Source organism: Anopheles merus, chromosome 3R (genome assembly GCF_017562075.2).
Source record: "Anopheles merus strain MAF chromosome 3R, AmerM5.1, whole genome shotgun sequence".
In the NCBI taxonomy this organism is placed as follows: domain Eukaryota; kingdom Metazoa; phylum Arthropoda; class Insecta; order Diptera; family Culicidae; genus Anopheles; species Anopheles merus.
The window spans coordinates 41,441,500-41,457,273 of record NC_054084.1 but is presented as its reverse complement, the minus strand read 5'-3'; positions in this window follow the sequence as shown (position 1 = coordinate 41,457,273).

Here is a 15,774-nt window from a genome sequence, read left to right as displayed (position 1 = left end):
TAAATGTCAGCTTGCTGTCGGTGGGTAATTTTCTCATTACGCACAATTAAGATTGCGCGGGGTCGCTCGTGGCATGAAAAAGCAATGCCGGAAAGAAGATTTTTAATTGTTTTATATTACATCGTAACAGTCGATTTAATATGGTGCAGATGTTGTTGAGTTCGGGACGGATCGATACAGCTGTAGAAAATACGATTCATTTGATGCAGTGATCGACAGTCTGTAGTCTGTCTGTAGCATGAGTAACCAAATGTTGGCCCTATGGCCCTATCATTGTGGAATAATAAAAATATTCTCAATAAAAATAATTTTATAATATCGCTACCAAAACAATCTTTGTAGGAGTTTAGCACATGCATTAACAATTATGATTTACTTATTTTTAATCTATTTTTACTTTTAAAATGAGTTAACTTTAACAGGGTTTTACAAACTTTGCATTATTAATATTAATAGCCAATGAGTTCTTGAACAAAATTTGACTCCTCTATCTTTTTATGGCCGTGATGGCCAAAAACGTGAAGCAACTTTGTTCACGCGATCAAAACATTGCATCCCGTAGCGTCTAAAACTCTAATTCTAATTGCATCCCGTAGCGGTCCCATGGGTCAGTTTGTGGATGTCGTATAAGCCACTATCTTGGCACTAGAACATCTTTTCACTATTATACGACAATCAAAGTACCGAATGAAGCGAAATCCGAAACCCGATACCTAATCGTCGACAACCGTGAGCGACTTGAGGTTCCAATGGAAGCTGAAAATGAAGCCCGAGCGACAAGTGGTTAGCTTGGCCGGGAGGTCGATGCAACCCGCCAAACAGTGAGATAGTAAGTGGGAAACATAACCAAACATATCAGGAAGCAGAAATCGAGTCCACAGACTTTGCAGCGGCAAGCAATGATGTCAAAATTCAATTCGACTATTTCAAGCGGCTGAATTTCGATATGACTCTCTAGTACGCGGTACTCCAGCTAGAAATTTCCTACACCAATAGGATACAAAAGCTCTATTCCAACAATTTTGTAACGAAAATTGAAGCTGTTAAAAATCGTGGTAGACCTTCAAAACATGCCTGCACGCATGTCTCCATCCGCTACGGTGAAAATTCCGGATAAGTGACGAAAGGCAGCTCCCATGGTCCTAGAAGTATTTTTACAAGAAAGCTTAAATAATAACCTTTCAAATGATGTTCATGGAAAGAAATTATCTCTCTTAGTTTTTTTTTTATTGACAGTCGGTTGAAAAATTCGATTGCGATTGAGGCTTATTTTTAAATTTTATGTGTAATAAGGTGAACATTCTCTTTACCAACAATTTAGTATCAAATGCCATAGTAAATTGTGATCGAAAGCGAAGGCAAATTTTAAAATTACATAGTTTTTTAGTCTTTCCATGAATAAATCACAAGCTGAGCTAAGCTGAACTGTCTGTCATCGATGATGATGATGATACTTGAAACAACAATACTAGCGTAAGTCGTTTGTAAAACACATTACATCAATGAAATCAATAAGCGTAAGAAACCAGTTGTTCAGCAAACATGAGATACGACATGACAGGTACGATGTATGACAAATCCACCGTACGACATGTGGGAAAAGAGAACATCAATGGCGATAATGGTGGTATTTCCGTGGAAATAGTGTAGCTTATCTTGGCTCTATTGCCATCGAACGCATAGATACAATCCATAAAACGATTGTCAGAAGACGAGAGTGAACGACAGACCTATTACCTTTATAGTCACATACTGGAATCCATGGCTTACCGCTGTTGAAGGACACGCGTGATATCCAAATCAATTGATATTGCCTTCCAGGAAACTAAAGATGGTTTCAGTTTAAGTAAAGCATTACTGATCATTGGAAATTAAGGACTCACTGATAAATCATTTACAATTAAAAGAACAAGTTGAGACATTATATTTTTAAAGTTCTTAATTTGGCTTTTCTTTCTTTTATTAATTTAACTTCTTTTAATAATTTGTAGTACATTTCACTTTCCTTGATTTTTTTTTGCAGAATGAATGATACATTACTTCCCATTATTTATTTTGACTTTTACATTACATCATTTCCATTTACCGTGTTGTGCACTGTACATTCAATTGATTTTGAAGGTAAAATAACATTAATCATCCATCAACACTCCCTCATGTGCGCCTCGTCGTACCTCCCATACAACGTTCTTCCTTCCAAAATTAGGTTAAAGAAAAATACAAGAAAGAAGTTTACAACTTCGTGATGCTCTTTGTACCATAAAGACCCGCCCAAACAAAAGTATAATCACAGTTTACGTGTAAATTCAACCCGAGGTTATTGATGGTTTTTTCTTGTATATCACATCTCATCGATCAACACCGTGAACGCAAAGAGAATTTCTTGTAATATGCGTCACTCGTATGGTGACATTGTAGCATCAAGCTGGCTACACACAGCATTGCTGCGAATTCTCACACCGCGCCACCTTACTACGACCTACCCACAAAACAAAACAACCAACCCCGCTACGTGCGCTTCAAAGTTATGGACCCGTGCAAGTACTCGACTCGATGTGTACCAGTTGAGGAACCTTGAAGTGGATTGATCTTCCTTGATCGTTCTTTGTTGCTTCCGTTTCTCCTACATGCATACACAAAAAGTGAGATTTCGCGCGTGTGGTTTTCCTCACCGATACGATATGAATCAATCACTTACGATGGGAACCTTCTGTTTGTTCCCTCCCCCAAAAAGGGGAGGATCGGGACATACCAAAAAAAAATCTGGCGGGTGAGATTCAAAATTCTTCATGCAAAAATGATTTTATCGCACGGCACGAGTAGGCAAAGGTACGCGGATTAGCGCTCAAGTGGCGCATTAGGGAAGCGTAAAAATATCTTTCGTGTGTCCAAGTACAAAGGCTAAAAGAAAAAGGTGACAGAGGGAAGAGAGACGGCCGAACGGTAAACAGGAGAATATCGATTTTATTACCCATTTCTCCTTGGAGCGTGGCAGAAAGTAATCAACTTCTCGCCTCAAAACGCACCAAACAAAGAGGATTCGGATTTCGGAAGGGTTTTGGGTATCTTTTTTTTTGTTTGGTTTCGGACTCACGTTGAAAGTAATAAAAATGCAACCACCCTAAATGCCATCCTACCAAAGCAACACGCACTATATATCATGCGCTGAAAGGTGTATGTAAAGCAGATCTGAGAAGGTTCTGTGTTTTGCTTGGAAGAGTTTGAACGAATGAAGATGTACCATGTTTGTGCGTTTAAACTTTGCCGAGCTGAAGGTCACAAACATCTCCTCATCGAAGCAGCAAGCGCAATTGAAACGCAATTTTTACGACATTTTTCCGATAAAGTCGATAGCGAGTGGGAATGCATCGTTCGATGAGCGACGGACAGTAAGCCTTTTCGAATGGTGTTCGGAGTTCGTGCGAAAATCAAATAAACCATTAAAGTTTAATTATCATGAAATTGTTTACGATCGAGAAACTCGAGGTATCCGGCCCCGGTCCGGGCATGGCGCTCGTTATCTACCGGGCAGGGCAGAGCCAGTAAGCCCGTATTCCGTCTTAAGTGACACGTGTTCCGCAGCACCATGCACTGCTGGAGATGCGATAATCACGGGCACGACTCTGGCAAGCTGCGGCAGTTTCAGTTCGTTCGGAGAATCGTGGGTTTTGTAATAAAATTTAATCGATTACATCGACGTCGGCGAAGAAGACGGTCCAGTGTGGCTTCACGATGACAAAGCGTAGCGAAGTGAACATACCCACGAAAAAAGGAATTCGTGTCTTGTTTAACGCCGTACTGCTTGGAGCACCACGCGGCACCGTCAAGTTCGGCAAGACAAAAAAGGGAATCCTTACGTTGTGCTTCTCTTTAATTTTCTCGTTTCTCCACGGTTTTGTGCCGTTTGTGCCGGGGCTCACCGAGTTGTGTTCAGCCGTCTGTTTCGATCTCGTGAGATTTCTCAATCATGTCCTGTTGTTTTTTTTGGTTCACTCCGTACTGGATAAATTTGGAAGTTGTTATGGAAAATAATTACTCCCCTTGGCCCGGGTCCGGTAGTTGGCGGTTGTCGCGCTGCTTGTCGTTTTAGTTTGTCTCTGGTTGCGCTTTTTTTCAATGCTTCTTTGTGTTGAAAGCGTCCGAGTTGTTCAGTTTCGGCGGATGAATAAGATATCGAATGAAATTAAGACTTGTAACGTTGAAGGATGACTGTCATTGGCGTCGGAAGAGTCGTGTCTGTCTGTTGTCTTTTGAGGTTGGGTGGGGTGAAAGTTCATTGAAAATTTGCCGTCCGTTAATTGAGTCGATAATGTTCTTTTTATGAGCGGTAATTTGCCAGCAGTCCTGCTACCCACTGGAAAGAGGATCATAATTTTTATTTAAAAAAAAGTCCAATAATCTTGAAATACGCTTCAACAATACACAAAACAAATCCTAGCACCGTTTGCTACTGCACCGAACAACTTTATCAATAATGGTTGCATCAACTTTTTTCCTCTGCCAATCCTAGATGGTTTGTTGATAAATTTGTTACGGGCGCTGCTGCGTGCGACGTGCCGGGAGCCACACAGCAGCAGCTGCCAGCGGTGCGAAGAATGTAAATATATAGTGTTTGAGTTATTTATGCAAATTTCGCTCCTCCGTTGTGCTGTTGCATCGGTCGACTAGACTCGATCGTTTCGTGCGGACGAAGTCCTACATCCGAACAGACAGACGCCCTTGCGTTGGGGGATTGTTTGGGTTTTGGCTGGAGCCCAAAGCAAAGCACGATAATAGTGGCAAAAATGCAAACCAAAGTGTAAATGAAGTTCACTTTGGATTTTGCATCGTTCTGTTTTTCGTTGCTTGTTTTAGATACTCTTGTTTGTGCTCTAATGGGTAAACTTAGAACCACGTTAGGGTTTATGCTTTGTTCTTGTGGAATTGGATTAATGATTTAAAATTACTTTTAGCTATCTGGTCAAGCTGATAGCTTTATGACAATAAGGAAGAATAGATTTATAAATTCAAATTTACACACATCTAAAATCCGCTATTTGATTTCTATGAGGACTTCGTTCATTGAAGGCTTAAGAAGAACTGATTGATAAGCTACGCTCATAAAATGCCTAATCGTCCAAACATTTACGTAGACATTTTATTATACTGTATGAAATTATTCGAGAGTATGACCATTGATAGTATGAACTTTAGTGGCTTTCGAGTTAGTTACTTGAAAATCAATATTAAATGTTGGATCATTATTTGACGTTTTACTTCCTAGATTTAGGAACAAAATGTTATAGTTTTAAAAGTATGTAAAAAGTATAAGTTTGATATGTCTATTGTGAGTTTACTTCAAAATTATGAGTGATTTTGTATGATAAAGCTAAACGGCATTATTTTTGTCCTGATTCTTACTTTCCCGACCTGGAATCGGTGTTGGCGATTGTTAATGGTACAGGTAACTGATAACAGTAACAATTCACTGTGTTTATCACTCCAGATCCAAGATTGTCGTACTTTAGGCCCACTGACTTAGACATTGTTGCAGCTGCAGGCACAGTTCTTAATCCTGGACAAGTCGCTGCTCCTACATGTTTTAGCCGCCATCCTTGTCCTTGCTTCAATGCTGTATTATGGGTGCGATATCAGATGTACTTTTTGTTTCTTTACTCATTCAGGTATGCTGAATAACGTTTTCGAAAAATATATGTCGCGGTTAACTTTAATTCTATTAGCATACCATCCCACCCAATCAAGCACTAAACACATCCTATACAAAACAGGCGTAATCAAGCATAATGTATGCATGCTCGCTATGTTTCAAATTTGCTCCCTCTGCCGTACCCCAAAGAGCTGGTTCGTAATGAAATTTAAACTCCTGCTCACGTACACTGCCTTATAGCTTCCTGCGCCTTGAACATTGCCTAGCGGGATGTTAAAACTAAAACTCATGCCTTCCAAGCGTCACGACGAAAGCGTCCCAGCGTCAAGCGCCACTGATTTGCCGGTGGATAGTTCCGCTAATTATCACACCACTTCCACTAGCAAAAGCCAGTTCGATGCGGAGCACGGTTTGACACGCGCTTGGCACGCGTCAAGCGGTGAACAATTGCGGCAGACATGGCGATTGACAAATCACGAACCTGGCTGACTGACTTTGGGCTGAGAATGGTTTCGCTAAAAATTAGTCAAGGGTGTCCCGAGACGACGAGGGTTTAGTTGAATGTGTCAAAGGAAGCACTGTGCGTGGCTGTAAAATAACGAACCAAAATGCCATTAATAACGAAAAATGTGATTATAGTTCATTTGTCTACGACCTTTCCAAGACGAATTCCTGAACCGTTCTGCAAGTCTTGCGAGAGTTAAGAAAGTTTTCCCCTCTAGCGACAGGAGTTTCGAAAACGAAGTTACTTTTTATTAATCGAACAGTGAACTCAGCTTAAAAAATTCGAAGTTAAATGTGATTACACTAGGGGCAGAGCACCGTTTTGCGCATCTGTTTGTCGCTGGCCTTTAAACTACAGATTAAGGCGAAGGCGAGAAGCATGCTAAACGGTGCTTATTGACTTGGACCAAAGTTAATGGTTGCCGCTAACAGCCCGTCGGGAACAGGTCCTGAGGCGACACAGAGTATAACTTGACCGCCTTTTTCCGTCTTTGACAAAACAGCCAAATTCAGCGATTGAGCATGAAATGTGAAGCGTACCGTGACGGACCGGTTAGAAGTTTGCCGCGCTGCCCTCTATAGGCGCTCTAGTCTAGGCCATGACTTTTCGAGACGTTTCAATGGAGACGCACAGTGCTTTGATGCTTTTGTTTGGTTGTTTATTAGATCGTTATCAGCGGAGCTGGGTAGAGGGAGTGGGTAGGTCCTTGTGCTGGCTGCGATAAATCAACAACAACAAGTTAGGTTTCCACTGGCAGGCATCAAGATAGAGAGAGAGAGAGAGATTGCGGACGAAGCTGGATAATGCGCTAAGGAGCTTTGATTTTTTCGTTCGAGCGATTACACCACTAATGATATTTAGGAACGGATTACGATGTAATGTTTCCTGGAAATGTGGTGCGAACGTCGTAAATCTCACTCAAAAATACTACTCGCGTACTATGGATGGAACAGGAAGTCGAAAAGTGGATCTTGTCCGGCAACGTGCTATAAGAAATAACAGTACCATTTTGCCAATGATATCGTTTCGAACATTTTGCTTGTTGTTACGCTTCGTAGTGGCTCTCTCTCTTTCTCTTTTTCTTGCTTTATGCTAGATTTGGCTTAAATTCATGGGATTTATAGAGGGTGGATAATTATGAACCTTAGAGCTTATTTTCATTTTATATGCGGCTAACAGGGGACACTTAAATTATTATGGAGTATTCATGAAATCTCTTGAATTTATATGCAAGCTCAAGAAGCATGAAAGTAATAATCGGCGGTGAATCATACTGTTGTGCTGGTTGACTGGCTTTGATAAAATTTGAAGAGGTTGTTTTTGTAATTTATCCTATATTAAAATGACCTTTCCATTTAAAAACAAGAATAGTGTCCGCAATGCCTAATGCAAAAAAAAAAAAACGTCAACGACATATCGCGTTAAGGAATCTCCGAAACCGATATAATATACTAACGTTAACATTTATAACAATATAACAATATACTAACGCTACATCGAATTATATTATGGATAACCAACACGGGTTCGTACCCAAACGTTCAACATTAACGAACCTCACTGAATTCGTTAGTTTCTGCAAACGTAATCTCGACTCCGGAGGTCAAGTGGATGCTATTTACACCGATCTCAAAGCTGCTTTCGACCTCATCTCACACGACATTTTAATCGCCAAATTGCACAAATTAGGGTTTTCGGAACAAATAGTTAAGTGGTTGCATTCCTACCTCACAGAACGCTCATACAAGATCAAGGTAAACGATCATACATCTAGAGAGGTGCTTGGCTCCTCAGGGGTGCCTCAAGGCAGCAATTTGGGCCCGCTGCTCTTCATTCTTTATATAAACGATGTAGGGCAATTGCTAGCTAAACACCGTTTTCTTCTGTTTGCTGATGACGTTAAGCTGTTTGCTCCTATCAACGATACCAATGACTGCATCAATCTTCAACATGCCATCAACCTGTTTAGCATATGGTGCCGTGATAATGCAATGGTGCTATGTATCGAAAAATGTCGTGTTTTGTCTTTTTACCGTTCTCGGTCTTGCACACGATTTAACTACCAGATCGATAACATATCCGTTGAACGCACCGATAAATTCCGCGACCTTGGGATCATTCTCGACACACGTTTAACATTTAACGATCACCTAGAGAATATAGTGTCTAGAGGGAACCAACTACTGGGTTGGATTATTCGATCAACGCAAGGTTTCCGTAATCCTATGACCATAAAAACCATCTACTGTGCCTACGTTCGATCTGTGTTAGAATATGGCAGTATTGTTAGTGACCCCTGTACCGAACAATGGAGTAATCGAAACGAGGCCATCCAAAGAAAAGCGACTAGATATGCTGTAAGACTTTTACCATGGCGACAGGGCGATGTGTTACCGTCATACCATTCCCGGTGTCTGCTTTTAGGGATTCAGTCGTTGAAAAAGCGCCGTAAGATAGCTAAATGCCTTTTTATATCAGGACTACTTAACCACCACATTGATGCTCCTACTCTATTAGCTACGATAGAATTTATCGCGCCATCTAGGAATCTACGTACACGTCAATTCATATCCGTCCCTCGTTATAGAACTCGTTTTGGCCAGTCTGATCCTATGTCAGCTATGTGTCGAACTTTCATAAATAACTTTGATTTATTTGATTTCAACATGCCACAGAATGTTTTTAGAGATAGACTCAGGACACAACTTACGTAATAATTTTTTTCTCAAAATACATTTTCTATTCTTGTGCACCTCTTCTCCCCGATCGATGTATGTACCTTACATAGTCTATAAGCACTAATTTAAGTACATTCATGTAGGATCTTCAAGATCCCGATGGATTAATCAATAAACATATAAACATATAAACATATAAACATTTAAAAATGGAAAAATATATCGATTTTTCATGGGAAGATCCGCACTAACGAAACATTGATTGCACTATCAATAAAAGTATTTATGAGTTTATTAGTCACTATGTGTCAGCAGACAAAATATGACACCTCTAACAGTCAAACTCTAACCAACTGTACCTCAAGTACCGTCGCGGTAGGTCAGTTTTTACTGACATGAGCCGAGGTGGAATAAAACCTCGTTCGAGCGGACTTTTCGACACTTGATCGTCCAGGCGATCATAGAAAGCTTTAGGAGGTTTCTTTTACTGGATACGTTGGAGTTTAGAGGCCTTACCTTGGGTAGGAGGACATAACTATACTCTTTAAATGAGAAGTCGATAGATATTGGATGGGCATAGTCTATCCTGACAGTCTGACCGTGAACGAATCTGACTTGCCATGGTCGGAATTGGTTTTATTTATACTAAAGATATGTTATGGGTTTCTCACATTTGGTTTTGAAATATGTCTTTATCCTAATTAAATGTTATTGTTATTGGTAACAATTTATTAATTGAAATGGTGTGAGGTGTTTGTCGATAAGTACCTATGCTGCAGTTTTACTGTATTGTGAAAGAAGGTTTCAACTATTGTTGCTGAAGAATGAATGTTTTCGTCGCTCAGCTTATACGTTGCTATGCGTTTTCGGTTCACCTTTTTTGTTGCAGTAACGGCTGATTTGGTTATTATGCGTCTTTCGGGTGTTTTCAAGAAGTGTGTCACAATTGTTTTATATGAACGGTGTGGCCTGAATTCTTCCGGTTGCGTTGTTCTGATTCTCTGATTTGCTGAGTGTGTTATAACAAATGTGTTGCAATGGTGTGATTTGGCTTTGCGAAGTGTGTTATAATGTGTCTATAGCTGATAGTGTGTATTATAACAAGTTCTGTATAGCAGATATTCCGAATGGTAGCTGAAAATGAAGAGCTGAAGACCGAGAGACAATTGGCTACATTGATGCGTTAACTTGGCCGGGAGGTCGATGCAACCCGTCAAACAATGAAATAGTACCTGGGAAACAAAAACAACCATATAAGGAGGCAGAAAACGGGTCAGCAATTACGCCAAAACTCAATGCAACCATTTTAGGTGAATTTCGGAGGAATTTAGATATTACATCCTGGTCCGCGAATTGGTTTAACATCCCCCAACTTTGTTCCATCAAAATTTTCTTATTAAATATGATGCAAAAGCTCTACTCCAATTTTCAATAGAACAATTTTGTTGCGAAAACTGAGGAGGAATTGATGAAAATCGAAGGAAGACCTTAAAACATGCCTACATGCATCTTTTAACATGTCTGACATAATGACAATTCCGAATAACTGACGACAAGCAGCTTGCAAGGTCGTTGATTTATTTTGCAAGTAAGTTTAAATAACAACCTTTCAAAGCATGTTCATGGAAAGAAATGACTTCTCCTCATTTTCTCATACAGCCAGTCGACAACAAATATCATTTTTTAATAGAAATGTTATATTGCAATAAAAAAGTAATGTAATAAGCATTAAATACACATAAAATAATACAAAATGCTATATTTTGAGACTTTTAGATCTCACTTGCTTCCATAAATATATACTCTTTAATCCAAAACACAATAAACCGAATCCGTTATTAACCAATGAATTGTTACACAGATATTCGTTGGGATTTTGGACATGGACAACAGTTGTTTGAGCATCGAATAAAATTCTTCTTCTTTGCCGCAGCAACCGTTGTCGGTCAAGGCCTGTATGTACCTCTAGTGTGGTAGCTAGTGGCTATCAGTAACTTATTGATTTACCCATAGCAGGATAGCCAATCCTACGTATACGGGGTACGGTCCATTCGGGGCTTGAACCCATGACGGATATGTTTTTAAGTCGTACGAGCAGTCGTCAAAGTTAAGTTAATTTATTCTTCTTCTTATTCTTCTTTTACTTTGACGTTACCACCGTGGTCGGTCTTGGCCTGCCCTGCACCACTAATGAGATTGGGTATCTGTAACTGATATATTACTGATAGCAGGATAGTCAGTCCTACCTGTGGCAGGCACTGTTCATAACAGTAGTCTAAATAAAAACAACAGTCTATTAAGTTTCTGTGAATCTTTACCGTTGCTCAAAAAGAAGATCAAGCAATGCTTTAAAAAAAGTGCATTGAAAGTTTAGATTTTTCCAAAACAGAAACACAATTTTCATCAATCAAAAGGTATTCGAATTTCAGAGCAAACACTGCTCCGTGCCAGTCGCTTTCCCAAAAATCTTATCCCACTACACCAAATTGACAGATTGTATTTCCCTCGCTTAGTTCAAAGTTTACAAGCCGTCTACACCGAAACGGCCGGCACCTTGGCTTGACGGTGATTACACTCAATTAGCCAGAATCGACGTCAAAAAAGCTTCATCTCGCAAGGAAAAGAATTTAAAAAAAAAATGATCCACTTCCCCTCCATTACGCTCAAGGTTCGGATCTTATCGCTGTGCCGCGGGAAAATCCCGGCAACAACCTTCCAGCCATGCTTATAGGCACCGCTGGGGACAAATGCGTACAGTGCTGCTTCTGGGTCGTCCGTTATCCTTCAAACCAACCTCTGTTTGCCGACGGGCAGCATCCAAACCCCGCGAAAGACACGCTTCGTCTTGGGGCAGGTTCTTTTGAAAATTAAGAAATAAAAAAGAAAACCCACAACAAACAGCGAACAAAAAACTCCTGTCCTGTAGCACTCATTTTTTCACCTTTTCGTTTTTTCCTCCCGCTTCCTGTTGGAAGACACACGGCAGTTTCGGTGGTGTAAAGTGCAGCACAATAAATCTTGTCCCTCTTTATCATACCCCTGCCAGTCCCGGCCGTTCGGTAGCGGCTTGTTCGTTCGTATAATTTTTAAACTACCACTCCCTGAAAAGGCCTTTGAGATATTACTTCATCCAGTTCCATGAAGACTGTGTGTGTGTGTATGTTGAGTTTAAACTTTTTAGCAGCTTTAAAGTAAAACATAGGGTTTCTTTGTTTTATTTTTACACTTTGAGTTTAAGCTATCTGTACGCATGGCAGAGAGCTAAAGGCAGCAAAAGAGAAGGCAGGAGTTCGGGCCGAGTCCGAGTCGACGCCACCATTATCGTAAATAAATTAAAAAACATAAATGAATATTAATCGACGATTATTATTATGTTTCACGACATGAATTTATCATTCCGCCACATGATCGGGGCCAAATGCATGTCCCCACTAGCCGCAGGCAACGAATGTCTGCCAAAACGGACCTCGACCAACTCCGTCAACTGTGTCCGGTGCCGCGGGGTCGATTTGTTGCAAGTGGCGCGCGAGTGGCCTATTTGTTACCTGCGTTTTACAAACGTGTGAATTTATGCATGCTCCTTTTGTGATTTTTTTTCTCTTCGCTCTCTCTCTCTCTCTCACACACACACACACACACACACACACACACACTTACACAACTCTCTCACATAAGGTATTGCACCGCGCACCACAGCGGTGTGTGTCACGGGGATGATATGAATTTAAGGGTTTCTTCCTTCTTCCCATTTTTCTTCGCCAGGCCTGATAATGGAAGATAAATTGACAAAGCGTGCTGGAAGGGCCTGCAGGGTCTCGACATCGGCTTGGGGTGTGATTTATTTGGCCATTAAGTGTGTACCGGCATCGCTGTATCGGTGTAACTCCGGGTGACATTCCGCTGGTATCCCTGTCAGCTACTACTAGTCCCCCGGATTGACGGTACGGGGCGGTAGGTTGGCCAGTGCATGGACACACTCTCTCACGATTTTCACCTCTACCTTATACGGAGGCAAATAATTACTCGACCAGTATTGTACACGGTCGTAAAAATCATTGAAAAAAAGGCCCCTTGCGACCACGAACCGGATTGAGTTTATCGGCATGATCTGCTGACTGGGTCGACGATTATGCTGGCAGGTAGGCAGGTTAGTTTGGGGGATGGGGGCATGTAAGCGCATCGCTCGTGCATCGTCCATTGTTTGCAAAGGTTCGTCCCAGGACCACCCAGGGTGTGGTGTTTTGGGTGCCATTAAGCGCGAGATGCTTTTCATGCAGCTCGTTAGCCCGGATGCAGCTCCAGTCTTTTGCCCCGGTGCGGTGCGAGAGTTCATCAGATCGCAAGTGCCGCAAAGGAGAGAAAGACAGGGAGCAGCAAAGCACGAACATAAGCAGCTGATTGAAATGATTTGACCGATGTAAATTGTGTGTGTGTGGCTGTGTGTTATCCTTCCTAAAACGGGTTACACTCGTTTGTGCATCTGCTACTGCTCCACTGAGCGAGAGGGCCATTTAGAAGGCGCCAATCGTAGATAAACTGCGACGAGCGCTTCAGAAATGACTCGGCAAACGGGAAACGTATGTTACCCTCGTTAGTGGATGAAGGAAGATGATTGTTTTGGAGGCTCGGACTCATCCTCACGGTTGCGATTCGCTCTGCGTTTCCTCATAATTATTGATTCCGTACGATCGTTTCGGTGAAGTGCAAGATTTGTTGCTCCCTTGCCTGCCTGCCTGTTTATCTGGTGGAGGACTCGTTCTCCGTTTTCAATTAGCCAATGAACCATCGGAGGCTGTCATTCCGAGACAGCGAAATGGTTGCAAATTGCGGACTACTGGATTGAATGTGTGGTCATTACGGGTGTCGGACTGTTGATTGGACCGGCGTACATGCCTAATGACACTTGGCAGGGTGGCTAATTAATTAGCTGGTGGGGAAATTACTCTTCCTTTGATTGCTGCCTTCTTTCCCAGCGAAGCTGTACCGATGAGCAGCGTGCTGATTGTTGATTGTTACTGTTACAATTGCACCCCAAAACAAACAACCAAAAGCGCCATTGAGCTACTTATTACAATGTTGATTCATACCGTGATGCGCTTTTGTGGTTGCATTTACAATTGTTTTAATTATGTCGCGCTTTTCCCTTTGACACAATTCCATCACCTTTGTACCACATTGGGATTGGGCGCATCGTCGCTGCTATCACGATGTTCCATCACTCGTCACGAACAATTTGCAATCAGATCAGATCGATGCGGTGACACCAATTGTGAAGCTAGACTATTTCCCTCCCCCCCATTCACTTCGCCACACTTCGACGCATTTGTCTTTTAGACTGTTAATTTGAGGGCAAGCGTTCTTTATTTTTGTTGTCATCGTTGCGCTGCTTTTTTGTGAGCACAATTTTTCCTTTATCTAGCTACGAGCTGGGTAGATGGGAAGATTTAATTAACAACACCACAGCGCCCGGACGGAGCGATGTGCGCTTCGTCTTATCGGACCATCGGGCTAGAAGATCTCGCACACGCTTCTTCGTCGAGCTTCGGGGTGACCGTTTTTCCGTTTTTGATAAGCGAATGAGGCGAAATATTGTGGGCACGTTTTGCGCCATGCGTGCGCGTACGTGTCGTGCAACAGAAATCAGACGTCTTCGGCGCCGGCCTCTTCACTGTGAGATTGGGTAAAGAAGCGAAATGGATAAAAACGTGCTGCTCAAAAGTGAAGTGTTTTTGTTGTTGGTAAAAATAAAATTATATTGTTGCTTCCTTTAGAGAATGTAGACACAATTTAAAAGAATGTACTTCCGATGCAGCACCACAACATTTCAAGCAATGGTCTAACGAACTTCAATTTAATATAAACAATGGTTTACTTTACATCACTTGCGTGTCTGCTTTAATTAGTCAACTGTTCACTCGTATATATTGTAGTAATATATGTATAGTAATAAACATGCAAGATAGCACAAACCATCTTAAGTCAATAAAAACAACATATGGGGACCCACATTATTTCAACTTTAGTTATGTTCTTTTTAATAGTTTTGAATATTATGTATAATATTAACAGCAAACATTTACAAATAAACAATATGGATAGATAATCAAAGTTTTAAAACAATAAAAAGAATTATAATAATAATCATTATTTTAATAAAACATATTTGATGCTATGCTTAACATGGTAAAAATTGGGTCTTGGAAGTCTTCGAGAGCCTTATTAAAGGCTGTAGTGAGTGAAACTTACTAAGATTTAATTCATGTTTTAAAAGTCCTCTACGGTTTATTTAATTTATTGTTTGCTGATAAACTTGTTATTTACGCTGTTGTTACTTTTGGCACAACAAATTCAGAATTTATTTTTACTCTCTATGATTTAATTGAATGAGATGTTAAACATTTCAATTAAAAATGGAAAAAATAAACAATAGTTAGTGTTGTATAGTATAGTATTGCTAATAAACTTGTTATTTACGCTGTTGTTACTTTTGGCACAACAAATTCAGAATTTATTTTTACTCTCTATGATTTAATTGAATGAGATGTTAAAAATTTCAATTAAAAATGGAAAAAATAAACAATAGTTAGTGTTGTCTCTTTTGTTGATTTGAAACATAAAACAGAATAATCCTGCATAAATAGTAAATTTCTGTTTCATGGTTCGTTTGTATTACATGACACTCGACTATATTACATGTTGGCAAATAGCTAAATCATTGCCTTGTTTTATGAATCATATTCTGAAGGAATAATTAGGCAGTCCATTGATCTAACTGCCCCGAGTGTACATCAGTAAAGATTTTGTTATGTCCCCGTCTTGCTGCACTGTGCGCGAATGTTGCGTCGCGTGCAACATGTGGTGCGACAGACGCTTGCGCTGTGCCCTGCAACAGCCCGCTCGCCCGGCAAACCAACCGCTTGGTCGTATTAGAGCGGGGCGGTTCG